Source organism: Callionymus lyra, unplaced genomic scaffold (assembly GCF_982586985.1).
Source record: "Callionymus lyra unplaced genomic scaffold, fCalLyr1.hap1.1 HAP1_SCAFFOLD_63, whole genome shotgun sequence".
Taxonomy (NCBI): Eukaryota; Metazoa; Chordata; class Actinopteri; order Syngnathiformes; family Callionymidae; genus Callionymus; species Callionymus lyra.
In genome coordinates this window covers 275,001-285,000 of record NW_028258571.1, presented here as the reverse complement: position 1 = coordinate 285,000, position 10,000 = coordinate 275,001, and the positions used below count along the sequence as shown (strand labels likewise).

The window sequence follows — 10,000 nt, the reverse complement described above, 5'->3', positions numbered from 1 at the left end:
TCTTTTTCCCCCTCTCCCAACCAGGGGGCCTGGGGAGCCTCCTCCTGCGGGGATGGGGTACCAGGAGGCCGGGGAACATTATTCAACACTTTGGGGCATTTTTAAACACTTTGCTCTTTTTCCCCCTCTCCCAACCAGGGGGCCTGGGGAGCCTCCTCCTGCGGGGATGGGGAACCAGGGGCCTGGGGAACATTTTCAACACTTTGGGGCATTTTTAAACACTTTGCTCTTTTTCCCCCTCTCCCAACCAGGGGGCCTTGGGAGCCTCCTCCTGCGGGGATGGGGAACCAGGGGCCTGGGGAACATTTTCAACACTTTGGGGCATTTTTAAACACTTTGCTCTTTTTTCCCCCTCTCCCAACCAGGGGGCCTGGGGAGCCTCCTCCTGCGGGGATGGGGTACCAGGAGGCCGGGGAACATTATTCAACACTTTGGGGCATTTTTAAACACTTTGCTCTTTTTCCCCCTCTCCCAACCAGGGGGCCTTGGGAGCCTCCTCCTGCGGGGATGGGGAACCAGGGGCCTGGGGAACATTTTCAACACTTTGGGGCATTTTTAAACACTTTGCTCTTTTTCCCCCTCTCCCAACCAGGGGGCCTGGGGAGCCTCCTCCTGCGGGGATGGGGAACCAGGGGCCTGGGGAACATTTTCAACACTTTGGGGCATTTTTAAACACTTTGCTCTTTTTCCCCCTCTCCCAACCAGGGGGCCTTGGGAGCCTCCTCCTGCGGGGATGGGGAACCAGGGGCCTGGGGAACATTTTCAACACTTTGGGGCATTTTTAAACACTTTGCTCTTTTTCCCCCTCTCCCAACCAGGGGGCCTGGGGAGCCTCCTCCTGCGGGGATGGGGAGCCAGGGGCCTGGGGAACATTTTCAACACTTTGGGGCATTTTTAAACACTTTGGTCTTTTCCCCCCTCTCCCAACCAGGGGGCCTGGGGAGCCTCCTCCTGCGGGGATGGGGAACCAGGGGCCTGGGGAACATTTTCAACACTTTGGGGCATTTTTAAACACTTTGCTCTTTTTCCCCCTCTCCCAACCAGGGGCCTGGGGAGCCTCCTCCTGCGGGCATGGAGAACCAGGGGGCCTGGGGAGCCTCCTCCTGCGGGGATGGGGAACCAGGGGCCTGGGGGGCCTCCTCCTGCGGGGATGGAGAACCAGGGGGCCTGGGGAGCCTCCTCCTGCGGGGATGGGGAACCAGGGGGCCTGGGGAGCCTCCTCCTGCGGTGATGGAGAACCAGGGGCCTGGGGAGCCTCCTCCTGCGGGGATGGGGAACCAGGGGGCCTGGGGAGCCTCCTCCTGCGGGCATGGAGAACCAGGGGGCCTGGGGAGCCTCCTCCTGCGGGGATGGGGAACCAGGGGGCCTGGGGAGCCTCCTCCTGCGGGGATGGAGAACCAGGGGGCCTGGGGAGCCTCCTCCTGCGGTCATGGAGAACCAGGGGGCCTGGGGAGCCTCCTCCTGCGGGCATGGAGAACCAGGGGCCTGGGGAGCCTCCTCCTGCGGGGATGGAGAACCAGGGGGCCTGGGGAGCCTCCTCCTGCGGGCATGGAGAACCAGGGGGCCTGGGGAGCCTCCTCCTGCGGGCATGGAGAACCAGGGGGCCTGGGGAGCCTCCTCCTGCGGGGATGGGGAACCAGGGGCCTGGGGAGCCTCCTCCTGCGGGGATGGAGAACCAAGGGGCCTGGGGAGCCTCCTCCTGCGGGCATGGAGAACATGGGGGCCTGGGGAGCCTCCTCCTGCGGGCATGGAGAACCAGGGGGCCTGGGGAGCCTCCTCCTGCGGGCATGGAGAACCAGGGGGCCTGGGGAGCCTCCTCCTGCGGGGATGGGGAACCAGGGGGCCTGGGGAGCCTCCTCCTGCGGGGATGGAGAACCAGGGGGCCTGGGGAGCCTCCTCCTGCGGGCATGGAGAACCAGGGGGCCTGGGGAGCCTCCTCCTGCGGGGATGGAGAACCAGGGCGCCTGGGGAGCCTCCTCCTGCGGGGATGGAGAACCAGGGGCCTGGGGAGCCTCCTCCTGCGGGGATGGAGAACCAAGGGGCCTGGGGAGCCTCCTCCTGCGGGCATGGAGAACATGGGGGTCTGGGGAGCCTCCTCCTGCGGGGATGGAGAACCAGGGGGCCTGGGGAGCCTCCTCCTGCGGGGATGGGGAACCAGGGGGCCTGGGGAGCCTCCTCCTGCACCAGGGGGCCTGGGGAGCCTCCTCCTGCGGGGATGGGGAACCAGGGGGCCTGGGGAGCCTCCTCCTGCGGTGATGGGGAACCATGGGGCCTGGGGAGCCTCCTCCTGCGGGGATGGGGAACCAGGGGGCCTGGGGAGCCTCCTCCTGCGGGGATGGAGAACCAGGGGGCCTGGGGAGCCTCCTCCTGCGGGGATGGGGAACCAGGGGGCCTGGGGAGCCTCCTCCTGCACCAGGGGGCCTGGGGAGCCTCCTCCTGCGGGGATGGGGAACCAGGGGGCCTGGGGAGCCTCCTCCTGCGGTGATGGGGAACCATGGGGCCTGGGGAGCCTCCTCCTGCGGGGATGGGGAACCAGGGGGCCTGGGGAGCCTCCTCCTGCGGGGATGGGGAACCAGGGGCCTGGGGAGCCTCCTCCTGCACCAGGGGGCCTGGGGAGCCTCCTCCTGCGGGGATGGGGAACCAGGGGGCCTGGGGAGCCTCCTCCTGCGGGGATGGGGAACCAGGGGCCTGGGGAACATTTTCAACACTTTGGGGCATTTCACAAGCGCTTCCCTCGCTTACGGCCACACCACCCTGAATGAGCCCGATCTCGTCTGATCTCGGAAGCCAAGCAGGGTCGGGCCCAGTTAGTACTTGGATGGGAGACCGCCTGGGAATACTGGGTGCTGTAAGCATTTTTTTTTGCCATTATTTGTGGGTAGAAAAGTGAGAAAAGTGACCTAAAATAGAACCGGGACTAGGCGGCAGTTCCCCCCACCAGGCGGCGGCATTTGGGGCATTATTTGTGGGTAAGAAAGTGAGAAAAGTGACCTAAAATAGAACCGGGACTAGGCGGCAGTTCCCCCCACCAGGCGGCGGCATTTGGGGCATTATTTGTGGGTCAGAAAGTGAGAAAAGTGACCTAAAATAGAACCGGGACTAGGCGGCAGTTCCCCCCACCAGGCGGCGGCATTTGGGGCATTATTTGTGGGTAAGAAAGTGAGAAAAGTGACCTAAAATAGAACCGGGACTAGGCGGCAGTTCCCCCCACCAGGCGGCGGCATTTGGGGCATTATTTGTGGGTCAGAAAGTGAGAAAAGTGACCTAAAATAGAACCGGGACTAGGCGGCAGTTCCCCCCACCAGGCGGCGGCATTTGGGGCATTATTTGTGGGTAAGAAAGTGAGAAAAGTGACCTAAAATAGAACCGGGACTAGGCGGCAGTTCCCCCCACCAGGCGGCGGCATTTGGGGCATTATTTGTGGGTCAGAAAGTGAGAAAAGTGACCTAAAATAGAACCGGGACTAGGCGGCAGTTCCCCCCACCAGGCGGCGGCATTTGGGGCATTATTTGTGGGTAAGAAAGTGAGAAAAGTGACCTAAAATAGAACCGGGACTAGGCGGCAGTTCCCCCCACCAGGCGGCGGCATTTGGGGCATTATTTGTGGGTCAGAAAGTGAGAAAAGTGACCTAAAATAGAACCGGGACTAGGCGGCAGTTCCCCCCACCAGGCGGCGGCATTTGGGGCATTATTTGTGGGTCAGAAAGTGAGAAAAGTGACCTAAAATAGAACCGGGACTAGGCGGCAGTTCCCCCCACCAGGCGGCGGCATTTGGGGCATTATTTGTGGGTAAGAAAGTGAGAAAAGTGACCTAAAATAGAACCGGGACTAGGCGGCAGTTCCCCCCACCAGGCGGCGGCATTTGGGGCGTTATTTGTGGGTAAGAAAGTGAGAAAAGTGACCTAAAATAGAACCGGGACTAGGCGGCAGTTCCCCCACCAGATGGCGGCATTTGGGGACCCGTAGTGTGGGCAGAAAACTCACCAAAGTGACTTAAAATAGAACCGGTGCAGGCGGCATGTCCCCCCACCAGATGGCGGCATTTGGGGACCCGTAGTGTGGGCAGAAAACTCACCAAAGTGACTTAAAATAGAACCGGTGCAGGCGGCATGTTCCCCCACCAGATGGCGGCATTTGGGGACCCGTAGTGTGGGCAGAAAACTCACCAAAGTGACTTAAAATAGAACCGTTGCAGGCGGCATGTTCCCCCACCAGATGGCGGCATTTGGGGACCCGTAGTGTGGGCAGAAAACTCACCAAAGTGACTTAAAATAGAACCGGTGCAGGCGGCATGTTCCCCCACCAGATGGCGGCATTTGGGGAGCCGTAGTGTGGGCAGAAAACTCACCAAAGTGACTTAAAATAGAACCGGTGCAGGCGGCATGTTCCCCCACCAGATGGCGGCATTTGGGGACCCGTAGTGTGGGCAGAAAACTCACCAAAGTGACTTAAAATAGAACCGGTGCAGGCGGCATGTTCCCCCACCAGATGGCGGCATTTGGGGACCTGCAGTGTGGGTAGAAAACTCACCAAAGTGTCCTAAAATAGAACCGGGACCAGGGGGCCTCTTCCCCCACCAGGTGGCGGGCTTGGGGGGCTTGGTTTCCGGGTAGAAAACTCACCAAAGTGTCCTAAAATAGAACCGGGACCAGGGGGCATGTTCCCCCACCAGGCGGCGGGCTTGGGGGGCTTGGTTTGCGGGTAGAAAACTCACCAAAGTGTCCTAAAATAGAACCGGGACCAGGGGGCATGTTCCCCCACCAGGCGGCGGGCTTGGGGGGCTTGGTTTGCGGGTAGAAAACTCACCAAAGTGTCCTAAAATAGAACCGGGACCAGGGGGCATGTTCCCCCACCAGGCGGCGGGCTTGGGGGGCTTGGTTTGCGGGTAGAAAACTCACCAAAGTGTCCTAAAATAGAACCGGGACCAGGGGGCCTCTTCCCCCACCAGGCGGCGGGCTTGGGGGGGCTTGGTTTGCGGGTAGAAAACTCACCAAAGTGACCTAAAATAGAACCGGGCTAGGCGGCATGTTCCCCCACCAGGCGGCGGGCTTGGGGGGCTTGGTTTGCGGGTAGAAAACTCACCAAAGTGTCCTAAAATAGAACCGGGACCAGGGGGCATCTTCCCCCACCAGGCGGCGGGCTTGGGGGGCTTGGTTTGCGGGTAGAAAACTCACCAAAGTGTCCTAAAATAGAACCGGGACCAGGGGGCCTCTTCCCCCACCAGGCGGCGGGCTTGGGGGGCTTGGTTTGCGGGTAGAAAACTCACCAAAGTGACCTAAAATAGAACCGGGCCAGGCGGCATGCTCCCCCACCAGGCGGCGGGCTTGGGGGGCTTGGTTTGCGGGTAGAAAACTCACCAAAGTATCGGCAAAATAGAACCAGGGAAGGGGGGGATGTCGGTCACAAGGTGCCCGAGTCAGAGAACCAGGAAAACGGACATAAATCCAGAAAACCTCGGTGTCTGACTGCTCCTCAAAAAGTGGTCTTTTTGATGTCACGAGCGCAACCACCTAGAGGTTAATGGGGAGGGATGGTGTGAGCGCAAACGGATTTTTCCTAAGTGTGACTGCTCCTCAAAAAGTGGTCTTTTTGATGTCACGAGCGCAACCACCTAGAGGTTAATGGGGAGGGATGGTGTGAGCGCAAACGGATTTTTCCTAAGTGTGACTGCTCCTCAAAAAGTGGTCTTTTTGATGTCACGAGCGCAACCACCTAGAGGTTAATAGGGAGCGAGTACAACAGGGGAGGGAGTGAATGGGCTCGGACTGTGGCCGAGCCTGGTGCCTCAAAATCGGACAAGGTTGGACTGGAAGCCCGCTGAGAACTCTGGTTCTTTTGCCAGACGAAACGAATTTTTTCCGAGTGTGACTGCTCTGCAAAAAGTGGTCTTTTTGATGTCACGAGCGCAACCACCTAGAGGTTAATGGGGAGGGAGTGGAAAAAACGACAAAGTGTTGAGCTCCGGACCGGGATGGCGGGCGACTCGAGCGGTCATGCCCGACTTTGAGACACTTTGTCGCGGTCATGCGAGCGACCTCCACTGCTCCCCGGAGGTGCCCCGGACCGGGTTGGCGGGTGACTCGAGCGGTCGTGCCCGACTTTGAGACACTTTGTCGCGGTCATGCGGGCGTCCTCCGCCGGTCCCCGGAGGTGCCCCGGACCGGGTTGGCGGGTGACTCGAGCGGTCATGCCCGACTTTGAGACACTTTGTCGCGGTCATGCGGGCGTCCTCCGCCGGTCCCTGGAGGTGCCCCGGACCGGGTTGGCGGGTGACTCGAGCGGTCGTGCCCGACTTTGAGACACTTTGTCGCGGTCATGCGGGCGTCCTCCGCCGGTCCCTGGAGGTGCCCCGGACCGGGTTGGCGGGTGACTCGAGCGGTCGTGCCCGACTTTGAGACACTTTGTCGCGGTCATGCGGGCGTCCTCCGCCGGTCCCCGGAGGTGCCCCGGACCGGGTTGGCGGGTGACTCGAGCGGTCATGCCCGACTTTGAGACACTTTGTCGCGGTCATGCGGGCCTCCTCCGCCGGTCCCTGGAGGTGCCCCGGACCGGGTTGGCGGGTGACTCGAACGGTCATGCCCGACTTTGAGACACTTTGTCGCGGTCATGCGGGCGTCCTCCGCCGGTCCCTGGAGGTGCCCCGGACCGGGTTGGCGGGTGACTCGAGCGGTCGTGCCCGACTTTGAGACACTTTGTCGCGGTCATGCGAGCGACCTCCGCCGGTCCCCGGAGGTTCCCCGGACCGGGTTGGCGGGTGACTCGAACGGTCGTGCCCGACTTTGAGACACTTTGTCGCGGTCATGCGGGCGTCCTCCGCCGGTCCCTGGAGGTGCCCCGGACCGGGTTGGCGGGTGACTCGAGCGGTCGTGCCCGACTTTGAGACACTTTGTCGCGGTCATGCGGGCGTCCTCCGCCGGTCCCTGGAGGTGCCCCGGACCGGGTTGGCGGGTGACTCGAGCGGTCATGCCCGACTTTGAGACACTTTGTCGCGGTCATGCGGGCGTCCTCCGCCGGTCCCTGGAGGTGCCCCGGACCGGGTTGGCGGGTGACTCGAGCGGTCATGCCCGACTTTGAGACACTTTGTCGCGGTCATGCGGGCGTCCTCCGCCGGTCCCTGGAGGTGCCCCGGACCGGGTTGGCGGGTGACTCGAGCGGTCGTGCCCGACTTTGAGACACTTTGTCGCGGTCATGCGGGCGTCCTCCGCCGGTCCCTGGAGGTGCCCCGGACCGGGTTGGCGGGTGACTCGAGCGGTCATGCCCGACTTTGAGACACTTTGCCGCGGTCATGCGGGCGACCTCCGCCGGTCCCTGGAGGTGCCCCGGACCGGGTTGGCGGGTGACTCGAGCGGTCGTGCCCGACTTTGAGACACTTTGCCGCGGTCATGCGGGCGACCTCCGCCGGTCCCTGGATGGCGGGCTCCAGTGAGGTCGGCGGGGGAAGGCTCGGGCTGAGGCCGACTTCGGTGCCTCAAAGTCGGACAAGGTTGGATTGGAAGTCCGCTGTGTTGAGGACCAGTGGCATTCGGTGGTGGAACGCTCAGAACTTGGCCGACATCGGTGCCTCAACGTCGGACAAGGTTGGAGTGGATGACCGCTGATAACTCTGGTTCTTTTGCCAGACGAAAGAAATTTTTCCCGAGTGTGACTGCTCTGAAAAAAGTGGTCTTTTTGATGTCACGAGCGCAACCACCTAGAGGTTAATAGGGAGGCACCATAACAGGAGAGGGAGTGAAAAGGCTCGGAGGGTGGCCGAGCCTGGTGCCTCAAAATCGGACAAGGTTGGAGTGGATGACCGCTGAAAACTCTGGTTCTTTTGCCAGACGAAAGAAATTTTTCCCGAGTGTGACTGCTCTGCAAAAAGTGGTCTTTTTGATGTCACGAGCGCAACCACCTAGAGGTTAATAGGGAGGCACCATAACAGGAGAGGGAGTGAAAAGGCTCGGAGGGTGGCCGAGCCTGGTGCCTCAAAATCGGACAAGGTTGGAGTGGATGACCGCTGAAAACTCTGGTTCTTTTGCCAGACGAAAGAAATTTTTTCCGAGTGTGACTGCTCCTCAAAAAGTGGTCTTTTTGATGTCACGAGCGCAACCACCTAGAGGTTAATAGGGAGGCACCATAACAGGAGAGGGAGTGAAAAGGCTCGGAGGGTGGCCGAGCCTGGTGCCTCAAAGTCGGACAAGGTTGGAGTGGATGACCGCTGAAAACTCTGGTTCTTTTGCCAGACGAAAGAAATTTTTTCCGAGTGTGACTGCTCTGCAAAAAGTGGTCTTTTTGATGTCACGAGCGCAACCACCTAGAGGTTAATAGGGAGGCACCATAACAGGAGAGGGAGTGAAAAGGCTCGGAGGGTGGCCGAGCCTGGTGCCTCAAAATCGGACAAGGTTGGAGTGGATGACCGCTGAAAACTCTGGTTCTTTTGCCTGACGAAAGAAATTTTTTCCGAGTGTGACTGCTCTGCAAAAAGTGGTCTTTTTGATGTCACGAGCGCAACCACCTAGAGGTTAATAGGGAGGCACCATAACAGGAGAGGGAGTGAAAAGGCTCGGAGGGTGGCCGAGCCTGGTGCCTCAAAATCGGACAAGGTTGGAGTGGATGACCGCGGAGAACTCTGGTTCTTTTGCCTGACGAAAGAAATTTTTTCCGAGTGTGACTGCTCTGCAAAAAGTGGTCTTTTTGATGTCACGAGCGCAACCACCTAGAGGTTAATAGGGAGGCACCATAACAGGAGAGGGAGTGAAAAGGCTCGGAGGGTGGCCGAGCCTGGTGCCTCAAAATCGGACAAGGTTGGAGTGGATGACCGCTGAAAACTCTGGTTCTTTTGCCTGACGAAAGAAATTTTTTCCGAGTGTGACTGCTCTGCAAAAAGTGGTCTTTTTGATGTCACGAGCGCAACCACCTAGAGGTTAATAGGGAGGCACCATAACAGGAGAGGGAGTGAAAAGGCTCGGAGGGTGGCCGAGCCTGGTGCCTCAAAATCGGACAAGGTTGGAGTGGATGACCGCGGAGAACTCTGGTTCTTTTGCCTGACGAAAGAAATTTTTTCCGAGTGTGACTGCTCTGCAAAAAGTGGTCTTTTTGATGTCACGAGCGCAACCACCTAGAGGTTAATAGGGAGGCACCATAACAGGAGAGGGAGTGAAAAGGCTCGGAGGGTGGCCGAGCCTGGTGCCTCAAAGTCGGACAAGGTTGGAGTGGATGGCCGCGGAGAACTCTGGTTCTTTTGCCAGACGAAAGAAATTTTTTCCGAGTGTGACTGCTCCTCAAAAAGTGGTCTTTTTGATGTCACGAGCGCAACCACCTAGAGGTTAATAGGGAGGCACCATAACAGGAGAGGGAGTGAAAAGGCTCGGAGGGTGGCCGAGCCTGGTGCCTCAAAATCGGACAAGGTTGGAGTGGATGGCCGCGGAGAACTCTGGTTCTTTTGCCAGACGAAAGAAATTTTTTCCGAGTGTGACTGCTCCTCAAAAAGTGGTCTTTTTGATGTCACGAGCGCAACCACCTAGAGGTTAATAGGGAGGCACCATAACAGGAGAGGGAAGGAAAGGGCTCGGAGGGTGGCCGAGCCTGGTGCCTCAAAATCGGACAAGGTCGGAGTGGATGGCCGCGGAGAACTCTGGTTCTTTTGCCTGACGAAAGAAATTTTTTCCGAGTGTGACTGCTCTGCAAAAAGTGGTCTTTTTGATGTCACGAGCGCAACCACCTAGAGGTTAATAGGGAGGCACCATAACAGGAGAGGGAAGGAAAAGGCTCGGAGGGTGGCCGAGCCTGGTGCCTCAAAGTCGGACAAGGTTGGAGTGGATGGCCGCGGAGAACTCTGGTTCTTTTGCCTGACGAAAGAAATTTTTTCCGAGTGTGACTGCTCCTCAAAAAGTGGTCTTTTTGATGTCACGAGCGCAACCACCTAGAGGTTAATAGGGAGGCACCATAACAGGAGAGGGAAGGAAAGGGCTCGGAGGGTGGCCGAGCCTGGTGCCTCAAAGTCGGACAAGGTTGGAGTGGAT

General features: G+C 59.4%; 1 non-coding gene across 1 annotated transcript; it reads left to right on the top strand.

Moving 5' to 3' along the window:
* The first annotated feature begins 2,736 nt into the window (after positions 1-2,736).
* LOC148058652 (5S ribosomal RNA) lies at positions 2,737-2,855 on the top strand. The gene has a single exon (XR_015709684.1). It is a non-coding gene; the product is annotated as a 5S ribosomal RNA (ribosomal RNA).
* The last annotated feature ends 7,145 nt before the right edge of the window (positions 2,856-10,000 follow it).